Below are 15,061 nucleotides of genomic sequence, written 5' to 3'. Positions count from 1 at the left end.
ACCTTGTCTAATAGGTGCTCAAATTTCATTGGCCGATGGCGGCCATGTTTTTTGAGATACGCCAATGTCCTCATACACATACATGGCACCTTGGACCAAGACACTGCATACCAATTTTCAAGTCAATCGGACTAACGGTCAGGTGGTTATAGCCTGTTTTATGTTTTTTTCATGTTATAGCGCCACCATGTGGCCAATCGCCGCGGTTTTTTTACTGTGACCTCAGATTGACCTCTTACACATGTGTACCAAGTTTGGTGAAGATACCTCATTTACTTCTGGAGTTATAGCCATTTTAGTAAAATAGGCCCTGCCCACGACGTACGTTTTGGCGCCCCTTAGCGTCCGTGAATCGAAATTTCAACTTTTTTTCGATAGTTTTTGATATTCAGACTCAAGAGAACATTTCTGCACTGGATTGGTTCCGATCGGGCGAAAAACCTAGGACTAGTTCGCAAAAGTAGGTTTTTGACAAAATTCAAAATGGCGGAAAATCTATCATGGCGGAAATGAAATCGGAGATATACGTTTTGTTCGTCAGGCGTCCAGCTTTCCAATGATATAAGACACTTGAGTCTACGACATACGGTCTAGTAGTTATGAGCAGTTTTGCGCTTTTGGTTGCTATAGCGCCACCTATGGGCCAATCGGGGTCATACTTTTATAGGTTCTCCCCAAATTGAGGACTACCATTTGGCCAAGTTTCAAGGTTCCAGCTCTTACGGTTTGGTCTGCACGATGCGTTTAAGGGGAAAATAATAATAATAATAATAATAATTAAAGCTGCAAGCAGCATTTATCGGGGTTCAAGCATTTAAGGCCTTTAAGCACATAAGCATTTAAGACATTAAGATTTATTTAGAAAGCTTTTAACCACTGAAATAATAGATTGAAAAGTCCATTTACAGCCAATACAGGCAATTTACCATAGGAAATATGTGGTTTTAAAGCTTTTTAACAGTTATAGTGCCACCTTTGGTCCGATGTCCATAAAATTTGGCATGCTTGTTAATGATGTTATGTGACATATGCTCACCAATTTTTGTGAAGTTTTGAGTTTTCATTTAGGATTTATAGGCTTTTTAGTGTATTTTGCCACGCCCATTTTATAAATGACCCTATTACAGCCATCCAAATGCAAAAGTTCAACTTTTTTTTGATAATTATTGATCTAGAGAGTCCAGAGAATTGTCCTAGACTGGTTTGGTTCCGATTGGGCAAAAAACCTAGGACTAGTTCGCAAAAGTAGGTTTTTAACATGTTTGCGAATATTAAATGAACGGTTTGATTGACAGCAATGGTTCTTGAGGCAAAGTTGTTCAGTATGAGGAGATCTATCAACTGATATGCATATTGTGTGGATGTATGCAACACCACGTGATTACAGAGCCGAAAAAACTCGTTAGCGCCAACTAGTGGCCGATTTCTTTCAAAATTCTTACAGACCTCTTGGGCCATGAGTCGAACATGCCCATCGAGTTTCGTTCCGATCAGCCTCCGTTAACCTTGTCTAATAGGTGCTCAAACTTCATTGGCCGATGGCGGCCATGTTTTTTAAGATACGTCCATGTCCTCATAGGCATACATGGCACCTTGGACCAAGACACTGCATACCAATTTTCAAGTCAATCGGACAAACGGTCAGGTGGTTATAGCCCTTTTCATGTTTTTTTCAAGTTATAGCGCCACCTAGTGTTCAATCGTCGCGATTTTTTTACTGTGACCTCAAATTGAACTATTACACATGTGTACCGAGTTTGGTGAAGATACCTAGTTTACTTCTCGAGTTATAGCCGTTTTAGTAAAATAGGCTCCTCCCACAACTTACATTTTGGCGCCCCTTAGCGACCGTGAATCGAAATTTAAACTTTTTTTCGATAATTATTGATATTCAGACTCCAGAGAACATTTCTGCACTGGTTTGGTTCCGATCAAATGAAAAACCTAGGACTAGTTCGCAAAAGTAGGTTTTTGAGAAAATTCAAAATGGCGGAAAATTTTCCTAGGCGGAAATGAAATCGGAGATATACGTTTTGACCGTCTTGAGCCAAGGATTACAGTGATATAAGACACTTGATTCTATGACAAACCGTCTAGGAGTTATTAGCGATTTCATACTTTTGCTTGCTATAGCGCCACCTATTGACCAATCGGGGTCATACTTTGATAGGTTCTCCCCAAATTGAGGACTACCATTTGGCTGAGTTTCAAGTCTCCAGCATTTACGGTTTGGGCTGCACGATGCGTTTTAGGGGAAAATAATAATAATAAAAATCAGAGCAATTACAATAGGGTTTCAGCACTTCGTGCTTGAACCCCTAATAATAAAAATCAGTACAATTACAATAGGGTTTCAGCACTTCGTGCTTGAACCCCTAATAATAAAAATCAGTACAATTACAATAGGGTTTCAGCACTTCGTGCTTGAACCCCTAATAATAATAAGTATGCAAGAGAACACTAATGATGCCTTGCTTTCAGCAAGCACCATTAATAATAAGTATGCAAGAGAACACTAATGATGCCTTGCTTTCAGCAAGCACCATTAATAATAAGTATGCAAGAGAACAATAGTGATGCCTTGCTTTCAGCAAGCACCACTAATAATAATAAGTTTAAATAGGATTTCAATATGTTGGCTCTCTCAAGCCAACTTAACTAGATGCGAAAGTTCGTCGAGACAAACTTTAAGTTGGCTTGAGAAAGTTTGGAGCAGAACGTTTTTTGCTAGGCGGTTGCTAGGATGTTATGGGTGGTTGCTAGGGTATTTTGGGCGGTTGCTAGGGTGTTCTGGGTGGTTGCTAGGTGGTTGCTAGGGTGTCCTGGGTGGTTGCTAAGGTCTTTTGGGTGGTTGCTAGGGTATTTTGGGTGGTTGCTAGGGTGTTCTGGGTGGTTGCTAGGCGGTTGCTAGGGTTTTCTGGGTGGTTGCTAGGCTGTTTTGGGTGGTTGCTAGGGTATTCTGGGTGGTTGCTAGGCGGTTGCTAGGATATTTCTGATGGTTGCTAGGGTCTTTGGGGTGGTTGCTAGGCGGTTGCTAGGATATTTTGGGTGGTTGCTAGGCGGTTGCTAGGATATTTTAGGTGGTTGCTAGGGTCTTTTGGGTGGTTGCTAGGCAGTTGCTATGGTCTTTTGGGTGGTTGCTAGGGTCTTTTGGGTGGTTGCTAGGCGGTTGCTAGGGTGTTTTGGGTGGTTGCTAGGATGTTTTGGGTGGTTGCTAGGGTCTTTTGGGTGGTTGCTAGGCGGTTGCTAGGGTGTTTTGGGTGGTTGCTAGGATATTTTGGGTGTTTGCTAGGGTCTTTTGGGTGGTTGCTAGGCGGTTGCTAGGATATTTTGGGTGGTTGCTAGGGTCTTTTGGGTGGTTGCTAGGCGGTTGCTAGGATATTTTAGGTGGTTGCTAGGGTCTTTTGGGTGGTTGCTAGGATCTTTTGGGTGGTTTCTAGGCGGTTGCTAGGGTGTTTTGGGTGGTTGCTAGGATGTTTTGGGTGGTTGCTAGGGTCTTTTGGGTGGTTGCTAGGCGGTTGCTAGGGTGTTTTGGGTGGTTGCTAGGATATTTTGGGTGGTTGCTAGGGTCTTTTGGGTGGTTGCTAGGTGGTTGCTAGGGTGTTTTGGGTGGTTGCTAGGGTATTTTGGGTGGTTGCTAGGGTGTTCTGGGTGGTTGCTAGGGTCTTTTGGGTGGTTGCTAGGGTCTTTTGGGTGGTTGCTAGGTGGTTGCTAGGGTGTTTTGGGTGGTTGCTAGGGTATTTTGGGTGGTTGCTAGGGTGTTCTGGGTGGTTGCTAGGGTCTTTTGGGTGGTTGCTAGGCGGTTGCTAGGGTGTTTTGGGTGGTTGCTAGGATATTTTGGGTGGTTGCTAGGGTCTTTTGGGTGGTTGCTAGGGTGTTCTGGGTGGTTGCTAGGCGGTTGCTAGGGTGTTCTGGGTGGTTGCTAGGGTCTTTTGGGTAGTTGCTAGGCGGTTGCTAGGATATTTTGGGTAGTTGCTAGGGTCTTTTGGGTGGTTGCTAGGCGGTTGCTAGGATATTTTCGGTGGTTGCTAGGGTCTTTTGGGTGGTTGCTAGGCGGTTGCTAGGGTATTTTGGGTGGTTGCTAGGCGGTTGCTAGGGTGTTTTGGGTGGTTGCTGGGTGGTTGCTAGGGTCTTTTGGGTGGTTGCTAGGGTCTTTTGGGTGGTTGCTAGGGTGGTTGCTAGGCGGTTGCTAGGGTGTTATGGGTGGTTGCTAGGCTGTTCTGGGTGGTTGATAGGCGGTTGCTAGGGTGTTATGGGTGGTTGCTATGGTGTTGCTAGGCGGTTGCTAAGGTATTCAGGGCGGTTGATATGGTGTTACTAGGTGGCTGGTAGTTGTCACAGATGGTTACTATGGAGTTTTTATAGAGTTCTTAGCATGATCTTGGCATGATTTAACACTTAACTAATCACTATTAGCATGTAGCTATTCACTGCTAGCATGTGTAGTATGTTGGAAGTGCTGTTTGCTAGCATGAGTCAAAAGAGCCAAACCTCATCTCTATACGATGTTCTGATACAGAGATATAGGTCTTACAAAACGGTTGCTAGGGTACTCGAGTTTGGTTGCTATGGAGTTGCTTGGGAGCTGGAAGATTTAAACTTAAGAAGTTTATAGTGGTTTGAAGTTTACAGTAGTTTGAAGTTTGACAGATAGATAAATAAGTTAGATAGACACACACACACACACACAAACACACACACACACACACACACACTAACTCGCTCACACACTCACTCATAAACTCAGTGTGTGTGTCTGAGTTTAGAGTTTATAAGTGTATAAATTGATGAGTTTATAAGTGTATGAGTTCTTGAGTTTTGAGTTTATAAGTTTAAATCAGTTTAGAGTTTATAAGTTTAAATGAGATTAAGAGTTCAGAGTTTATTAATTTATGAGTTTAAGAGTTCATAAGTTTATGAATTCATGAGTTTATAAGTTAATTAGTTTATAAGTGTTTATAGTTTAGAGTTTATTAGTTTAAATGAGTCTCAATGGCTCATATAGTATATAGAACGGCAGTTTGGTTTAGTCTTCAAGGTGTTTAGATTTAAATTTTTGTCGGTTTGAATTTTTTAGAACTCCCCAATGTAAGTCAATGGGAGTTTTTGAATGAGTTTTTTCGAGTTTTGATCGTCATTTTTAGGAAAACCGTAAGTCCGATCAGTCTGAAAAGATATAGCATACCGAGTCAGATCAGTCTGAGTGTCCGAGCCGAGTTTGGAGTATGTAGAGTTAAAGCTCTAGGAGGAGTTTGATATAGATTTTTTTAGGGTCAGAAGAATAATAATAACTAGATGCGAAAGTTCGTCGAGACAAACTTTAAGTTGGCTTGAGAAAGTTTGGACCGGAAAGATTTTTGCTAGGCGGTTGTTATGATGTTATGGGTGGTCGCTATGGTGTTGCTAGGCGGTTGCTAAGGTATTCTGGGTGGTTGCTAGGCGGTTGCTAGGGTGTTTTGGGTGGTTGCTAGGGTGTTTTGGGTGGTTGCTAGGGTCTTTTGTGTGGTTGCTAGGCGGTTGCTAGGTGGTTGCTAGGGTGTTCTGGGTGGTTGCTAGGATATTTTAGGTGGTTGCTAGGGTCTTTTGGGTGGTTGCTAGGCGGTTGCTAGGGTCTTTTGGGTGGTTGCTAGGCGGTTGCTAGGGTGTTTTGGGTGGTTGCTAGGATATTTTGGGTGGTTGCTAGAGTCTTTTGGGTGGTTGCTAGGCGGTTGCTAGGGTGTTATGGGTGGTTGCTATGGTGTTGCTAGACGGTTGCTAAGGTATTTTGGGTGGTTGCTAGGGTGTTCTGGGTGGTTGCTAGGCAGTTGCAAGGGTGTTATGGGTGGTTGCTATGGTGTTGCTAGGCGTTGCTAAGGTATTCTGGGTGGTTGCTAGGTGGTGGCTAGGGTGTTCTGGGTGGTTGCTAGGCTGTTTTGGGTGGTTGCTAGGGTCTTTTGGGTGGTTGCTAGGCGGTTGCTAGGGTGTTTTGGGTGGTTGCTAGGATATTTTGGGTGGTTGCTAGGCGGTTGCTAGGGTCTTTTGGATGTTGCTAGGGTCTTTTGGGTGGTTGCTAGGCGGTTGCTAGGGTATTTTGGGTGGTTGCTAGGGTCTTTTGGGTGGTTGCTAGGGTGTTCTGGGTGGTTGCTAGGCGGTTGCTAGGGTCTTTTGGGTGGTTGCTAGGCGGTTGCTAGGGTGTTCTGGGTTGTTGCTAGGCTGTTTTGGGTGGTTGCTAGGATATTCTGGGTGGTTGCTAGGCGGTTGCTAGGATATTTCTGGTGGTTGCTAGGGTCTTTTGGGTGGTTGCTAGGCGGTTGCTAGGATATTTTGGGTGGTTGCTAGGGTCTTTTGGGTGGTTGCTAGGCGGTTGCTAGGGTGTTTTGGGTGGTTGCTAGGGTCTTTTGGGTGGTTGCTAGGCGGTTGCTAGGGTGTTTTGGGTGGTTGCTAGGGTATTTTGGGTGGTTGCTACGGTGTTCTGGGTGGTTGCTAGGGTCTTTTGGGTGGTTGCTAGGCGGTTGCTAGGGTGTTCTGGGGGGTTGCTATGGTATTCAGGGCGGTTGATATGGTGTTACTAGGTGGTTGGTAGTTGTCACAGATGGTTACTATGGAGTTTTTATAGAGTTCTTAGCATGATCTTGGCATGATTTAACACTTAACTAATCGCTATTAGCATGTAGCTATTCACTGCTAGCATATGTAGCATGTTGGAAGTGCTGTTTGCTAGCACGAGTCAAAAGAGCCAAACCTCATCTCTATACGATGTTCTGATTAAGAGATATAGGTCTTACAAAACGGTTGCTAGGGTACTCGAGTTTGGTTGCTATGGAGTTGCTTGGGAGCTGGAAGATTTAAACTTAAGAAGTTTATAGTGGTTTTAAGTTTACAGTAGTTTGAAGTTTGACAGATAGATAAATAAGTTAGATAGACACACACACACACACACAAACACACACACACACACACACACACACACTAACTCGCTCACACACTCACTCATAAACTCAGTGTGTGTGTCTGAGTTTAGAGTTTATAAGTGTATAAATTGATGAGTTTATAAGTGTATGAGTTCTTGAGTTTTGAGTTTATAAGTTTAAATCAGTTTAGAGTTTATAAGTTTAAATGAGATTAAGAGTTCAGAGTTTATTAATTTATGAGTTTAAGAGTTCATAAGTTTATGAATTCATGAGTTTATAAGTTAATTAGTTTATAAGTGTTTATAGTTTAGAGTTTATTAGTTTAAATGAGTCTCAATGGCTCATATAGTATATAGAACGGCAGTTTGGTTTAGTCTTCAAGGTGTTTAGATTTAAATTTTTGTCGGTTTGAATTTTTTAGAACTCCCCAATGTAAGTCAATGGGAGTTTTTGAATGAGTTTTTTCGAGTTTTGATCGTCATTTTTAGGAAAACCGTAAGTCCGATCAGTCTGAAAAGATATAGCATACCGAGTCAGATCAGTCTGAGTGTCCGAGCCGAGTTTGGAGTATGTAGAGTTAAAGCTCTAGGAGGAGTTTGATATAGATTTTTTTAGGGTCAGAAGAATAATAATAACTAGATGCGAAAGTTCGTCGAGACAAACTTTAAGTTGGCTTGAGAAAGTTTGGACCGGAAAGATTTTTGCTAGGCGGTTGTTATGATGTTATGGGTGGTCGCTATGGTGTTGCTAGGCGGTTGCTAAGGTATTCTGGGTGGTTGCTAGGCGGTTGCTAGGGTGTTTTGGGTGGTTGCTAGGGTGTTTTGGGTGGTTGCTAGGGTCTTTTGTGTGGTTGCTAGGCGGTTGCTAGGTGGTTGCTAGGGTGTTCTGGGTGGTTGCTAGGATATTTTAGGTGGTTGCTAGGGTCTTTTGGGTGGTTGCTAGGCGGTTGCTAGGGTCTTTTGGGTGGTTGCTAGGCGGTTGCTAGGGTGTTTTGGGTGGTTGCTAGGATATTTTGGGTGGTTGCTAGAGTCTTTTGGGTGGTTGCTAGGCGGTTGCTAGGGTGTTATGGGTGGTTGCTATGGTGTTGCTAGACGGTTGCTAAGGTATTTTGGGTGGTTGCTAGGGTGTTCTGGGTGGTTGCTAGGCAGTTGCAAGGGTGTTATGGGTGGTTGCTATGGTGTTGCTAGGCGTTGCTAAGGTATTCTGGGTGGTTGCTAGGTGGTGGCTAGGGTGTTCTGGGTGGTTGCTAGGCTGTTTTGGGTGGTTGCTAGGGTCTTTTGGGTGGTTGCTAGGCGGTTGCTAGGGTGTTTTGGGTGGTTGCTAGGATATTTTGGGTGGTTGCTAGGCGGTTGCTAGGGTCTTTTGGATGTTGCTAGGGTCTTTTGGGTGGTTGCTAGGCGGTTGCTAGGGTATTTTGGGTGGTTGCTAGGGTCTTTTGGGTGGTTGCTAGGGTGTTCTGGGTGGTTGCTAGGCGGTTGCTAGGGTCTTTTGGGTGGTTGCTAGGCGGTTGCTAGGGTGTTCTGGGTTGTTGCTAGGCTGTTTTGGGTGGTTGCTAGGATATTCTGGGTGGTTGCTAGGCGGTTGCTAGGATATTTCTGGTGGTTGCTAGGGTCTTTTGGGTGGTTGCTAGGCGGTTGCTAGGATATTTTGGGTGGTTGCTAGGGTCTTTTGGGTGGTTGCTAGGCGGTTGCTAGGGTGTTTTGGGTGGTTGCTAGGGTCTTTTGGGTGGTTGCTAGGCGGTTGCTAGGGTGTTTTGGGTGGTTGCTAGGGTATTTTGGGTGGTTGCTACGGTGTTCTGGGTGGTTGCTAGGGTCTTTTGGGTGGTTGCTAGGCGGTTGCTAGGGTGTTCTGGGGGGTTGCTATGGTATTCAGGGCGGTTGATATGGTGTTACTAGGTGGTTGGTAGTTGTCACAGATGGTTACTATGGAGTTTTTATAGAGTTCTTAGCATGATCTTGGCATGATTTAACACTTAACTAATCGCTATTAGCATGTAGCTATTCACTGCTAGCATATGTAGCATGTTGGAAGTGCTGTTTGCTAGCACGAGTCAAAAGAGCCAAACCTCATCTCTATACGATGTTCTGATACAGAGATATAGGTCTTACAAAACGGTTGCTAGGGTACTCGAGTTTGGTTGCTATGGAGTTGCTTGGGAGCTGGAAGATTTAAACTTAAGAAGTTTATAGTGGTTTTAAGTTTACAGTAGTTTACAGTAGTTTGAAGTTTGAGAGATAGATAAATAAGTTAGACACACACACACACACACACAAACAAACACACAAACACACAGACACACACACACACACACACACACCCACTAACTCGCTCACACACTCACTCATAAACTCAGTGTGTGTGTCTGAGTTTAGAGTTTATAAGTGTATAAATTGATGAGTTAATAAGTGTATGAGTTCTTGAGTTTTGAGTTTATAAGTTTAAATCAGTTTAGAGTTTATAAGTTTAAATGAGATTAAGAGTTCAGAGTTTATTAATTTATGAGTTTAAGAGTTCATAAGTTTATGAATTCATGAGTTTATAAGTTAATTAGTTTATAAGTGTTTATAGTTTATAGTTTATTAGTTTAAATGAGTCTCAATGGCTCATATAGTATATAGAACGGCAGTTTGGTTTAGTCTTCAAGGTGTTTAGATTTAAATTTTTGTCGGTTTGAATTTTTTAGAACTCCCCAATGTAAGTCAATGGGAGTTTTTGAATGAGTTTTTTCGAGTTTTGATCGTCATTTTTAGGAAAACCGTAAGTCCGATCAGTCTGAAAAGATATAGCATACCGAGTCAGATCAGTTTGAGTGTCTGAGCCGAGTTTGGAGTATGTAGAGTTAAAGCTCTAGGAGGAGTTTGATATAGATTTTTTTAGGGTCAGAAGAATAATAATAATAAGTTTAAATAGGATTTCAATATGTTGGCTTTCTCAAGCCAACTTAATAAGTTTAAATAGGATTTCAATATGTTGGCTTTCTCAAGCCAACTTAATAAGTATGAGCAATAACAATAGTGATGCTTTCAAAAAAGCACCACTAATAATAATAATAATAAGTTTAAATAGGATTTCAGTAAATTGGCTCTCCAAGCCAACTTAATAATAATAAGTTTAAATAGGATTTCAATATGTTGGCTCTCTCAAGCCAACTTAATAATAATTATTATTATTTACAATTATCAGAGAGGGGCAAGGGGCTTGAGCCCCCCCGGCCCCCCGCCTGTGCACGCCACTGGTTGGAGTCATCTAAGAATATAGGTTCGAAAGATGATTTGGCCTGAGAGATTCTAATCTGGAGGTACGCAAGAACGGATTGGTATGGTTGGATTGGTGACAAAAGGTTGAAAATATAGATGAAATGCCCTTTTTTTTTTTAGCTTGTTTAATCAAATATGCAATATTGTTATTGATATTGATATATGTTTCACCTGGAGGTGTTCTGACATGCTCTGACATTTGTGCTTATTTCTGTTACTTGTGACATTTTCATGGCTAATGTCTGATTACACTGTATTCAGCACAAACACTGCTACAATAATATATCAGCAGCATGTATGTAAAAGTTTGTAGTTTTGAGATAATGACATTTATGCGTGGTTTGTGAAAAAACAAAAAAAATGTTTAAAAAAACCCTGATTATTTCTTCACAAGACTTTTGAAAATTTTATCACGTAGCCTAAAATATTTGCTTCAAGACTATGTGAAAATCATCCTGCCTACTCAACAATATATTGATTTTAAAATTTGTAAGACATGTTTTGTGTAACAAAGCTTTATGCGAGAAGGCATGAATCATCATGAATATTGATGTGTTTCACACCTGATGCCTGGTTCAGATTACACGATTTTAGCCTGATTTTGGCACGATCCGTTTGACGTAGGGTGTCGTGGGGATTCGCAAATGACAACGGGCGTCGGGACGCAAGATTTGATCGTTTCATCTCGTATAGTGTGTCATAGTGGGCGACAACCTATGTCGCGTCTGCGATCCTTCACGACATCATGACAAAAAGACTAGCATGTTTAATTTTATAATGGTCCTCCACGACGACGACGCGCAAGTGAGTGAGTGAGAGTGTGTGTTCGCGAGTGAGCGAGTGTGTGACTGTGTGTGTGCGCGAGAGTGAGTGTGTGAGTGAGAGAGCATGTGTGAGTGAGTGTGTGTGTGTGTTTGTGAGTGCGTGTAGGCTATGTGAGTGAGCGTGTATGTGCGAGTGAATGAGTGTGTGAGACGGCTCACGATGACTGGTCGGAAAACAACGTGTAGTCTGACATGTTTCTTGTCCATGACATGACAAGATTTTTAGGAGTCAAAATCGTGTAATCTGACACAGTGACTATTGTAACAGACAAAAGAATTGTGTAATCTGAACCAGGCATGAGAAAGAGTGGAGATTTAAAGAGATTTAAAAAAGAATGGCTTTTTGATTGTTTGGATTTATTTACAACACAACATAATCCAAAGATATACAACAAATGACAAAAAAGCACATTATTGAAAACAATGATCCAAAGACAGAGACCTTTTTGCCATTCCTAAAAACATTGTACATACCTTTCATTTCCAAGGTGTTTGATTTTCACTTTACCATGTTCATGTACAGAAACTCATGTGAATGTTGAAGTCAGCAGGACTCAGTGGTCCCTGTAAAAAAAAACAAAAAACCTGTGAACATGCTGATATCAAGAGAAACTATAGGGCTGCACGATTTTGGGAATAGATTTTAGATTTTTCTGGTTACACAGAATACACACACACACAAATGTTTCCAACAATATATAATAAACACCAGGTTTGTTGTGCCTTGTAGGCATAGGCTACGCGCAGTGCTGCATACAATAATAATCAAGTGTAGCGTTAGTTCTGGCAGGTCATGTTACATGTTACCCTCAGCTGATCCACATCTACCTCAGGGCTGCCAACTTTTGAGTTTAGCTTGGAGTGAGATTTTTTGAGGAGGGGGGGGGGGGGGGGTGTATATGTAAAAACAAATATTGCATCACAATAAGTGTAATTGTGATTGTCAAAACATTTGGTAACTAAATAGAATTTTATGCAGTTTAGTGACAACATGTTACAATGTTTACATTGTACAATGACTGGTAGGATACAGATTTTATTATTGCTTGACAAAAATTTCAAGATTTCAATTCCATTATTGTGATTTGATTCCGATTTTGATTCAGTATTGACTCATTTGGATACATGTTTATTTTAAATTTTATTTTAAAAAATAATCTCACCTAATGCTGTAAACATAGAGGGCCCAATCTGCTGGTATTTTTAAAGGTTAAAAATAACAAATTAAATTAAATATAATGCAGTTTTTGTTATAATAACAATTATTTAATGACATAAGTAAAAATATAATAAAAATGTAATATAATGCTCAGCAAAATCTCCTCTCTAGCTATTTTTTCTATTCAATTAACATATGGTCATTAAATGGCTTTCCTGAGGTAAATGTAACGTTATGTGACATAATTGTTCTCCTGCTGTTATATTGACCTCTTTCCATGGTTGAAAAACACTAATTGGTCGATATTATGTATACTTTCGGTAAATTGTACTGCATCTTTAAATAAAAAAGTGATGATCGGTTCACGTGCACTTGAACTGAGGCGCTCAGCGATCTGTCACGTCACATTTACAAGCGCCAAACGTATTTTTGTCTGAATTTCGTAATAAAATTGACGGAATCTAAGAGTTGAGAATTAGTTTAATATCAAAAGTACCTCTTTGCTCCGCAATTTTTCTGTGCGTGAGAAAATGGATGTGTGGCGTGAGAGCGTGTGAAAAGTGTAAATTGCGTGAGTCTCACGCTCAATGCGTGAGAGTTGGCAGCCCTGCTACCTATAGGAATACAACGCCTATCACCGTATACATATATAAGCTCCTTCAGTTTTATCAGCAGCTATCGCATTTCTCAGGAGGTAATTACCCTCCTCCATCCCCAGCTCCACCTCTCGCCCAGTCAGGATTTGGCATTCTGATTCCCCTTGAATCAGAATAAATTCTCGAAATATGCTGTACTTTAAAATTTTGAATTAAATATGTTTGCAAACTTTCATGTTGGTTCTGTTCTGTTTACCCCAAGGGGGGTTATTGCTGCTCTCCCTGCTTTTATACATGCTAGGCTGCATGGATGCGCAGGGAGTTCTCGCCCAGAACGGAACCATACCGCCAATGCAAACTGTATGATAATTGTCAATAGTATTTGACGGTAGTGGTCCTGACAGAAATAATAACAATAACCTATAGCAGCCTATAAATCTTTCAAAAGGAACACTTCAGTAACAACTACGCTAGAGAAAAATATATTAATTATCATGTTACAATGTTTCCATTCGTTATGATGTTATGAAATGAGATTAGAGTAAAAACATGAAGCCTATTCAGGGCTCCAGACTAACTTTTTTTATTAGGAGCGCAAGCAGAAAATTTAGGGGCACACCTTCACATTTTCCCCCTAAATAAACATTACAGACAAATGCTTTGATAATAAATAGACTTAGCCTAGCGTACAGAAATTATGGTGCAGTTTTATTTTAAGATCACAGGCTCCAGACTAACATCTGAGGGCAGCAGCACTAAGTTCTACAGAAAGTGTTTGGTAGCACTGTGGGATGACAAAGCACTGAGCTTAATTTGAGGTGTATAGATAAAGTTCAATTTAATTATTATCATTCATAATGTCTTAATATTAATTCAAAAGCAAAATGAGTGACAAATAGATATTAGGGAGTGAAATAGGCAATAAGCGCCCTCAGCAGCTATATGCTTACAATGGTAATTTAGTCTTTCTTTTTTTTTAAATAAGTGTGAGTTTTCCTACTTCTTGAAACTTTCAGTTTTATAAATAGAGACAATCTTTAAAGGATGAACAAAAATGTTTTGGTCAACACATTAAAAATAACATTTAAATATGATATAGTTTTGAAGTGCTGGAAAAAGATGTGTAGGCTACTTTTATAACCACAGTATACCATAGTTATAGCTATGCCTGGTTCAGATTACACCATTGTTTTGTATGTTACGATAGTCACTGTGTCAGATTACACGATTTTGACTCCTAAAAATCTTGTCATGTCCTGGACAAGAAACATTGTCAGACTACACGTTGCTTTATGACCAGTCATCGCAAGCCGTGTCAAGTCTCTAGGCCTTACGGTTTGGTCTGCACAATGCGTTTTACGAATCCTTACAATTACAATAGGGTTTCAGCATTTCATGCTTGAACCCCTAATTAACAATTTCTTACCTTACATCTTTCTTGTCTTCAAATTGCGTTCTTCTTCTTCTGAGGTAAATCCAATGTAAGCTCATGGCGTGTCTTCCAAACTCGACGAAAAGCAGAGACTTATGAAGTTTGGTGCTTTGTTTTTGAGGTAACGAGAGCGTTCGTGTGAAGCATGGACGATTTGCATGTGAATCTCTTTTGCGAGCGTGGACGTGGTCAAATTAAAAATAATGAGCAAGGGTTTGAGAAACTGGACATCTTGTTGGTTTTATACAAATTACTTAAACAAAGAATATTTGTTTTCAGTTTACATGACGGGATGCACGCGACAGATCCGTCCGATAAAGATGACGAAGTAGTGTGTCCCAAAGCTTGCCTATTTTTTTGCTACACATTCAAAAGTAAATACATTTTCTTCACAAAAAGAGTACATACTTTTATGGCGTAGTGTAACATAGGCGAATTGGGACGCAGCATATGGCTTTACACATGACGATCACATTTTAGGTCTATCCAATTGCGCCCAGAGGCATTTGAGTGACGTCCGTTGGTGACGCCCCTTTGGAAATTATTTGTCTATGGAGCTTTGCCAAACTATAACTCAGTTACTACTGAGAATGGTCTGGTTTTAACCAGGCTATATTTCTGGAACCATTCCTTCTCAATTTGGGCGTATCTTGTTTCAGAATCAGTTAGTCTTCTAGAACAGTACGCGACCGGTTTCCAGCTGTCGTCATGTTTTTGCAGTAAAACACCGCCGATACCGTAACTGCTAGCATCCACTGACACCACTGTTTCTTTTCCCAGATCATAGTGTGCCAGGACTGGAGCTTTTGTGAGTGAGCTTTTAAGTGTGTTGAATGCGCTTTTCTGCGGTTGATCCCATGTCCATGCACATCCATTTTTGAGCAGCTCATACAAAGGACCTCC

The sequence above is a fragment of the Abramis brama genome (assembly GCF_963993115.1).
Source record: "Abramis brama genome assembly, chromosome: 21".
NCBI lineage: Eukaryota > Metazoa > Chordata > Actinopteri > Cypriniformes > Leuciscidae > Abramis > Abramis brama.
The sequence above is the reverse complement of the archived record's forward strand: the minus strand, read 5'-3'. Positions refer to the sequence as shown.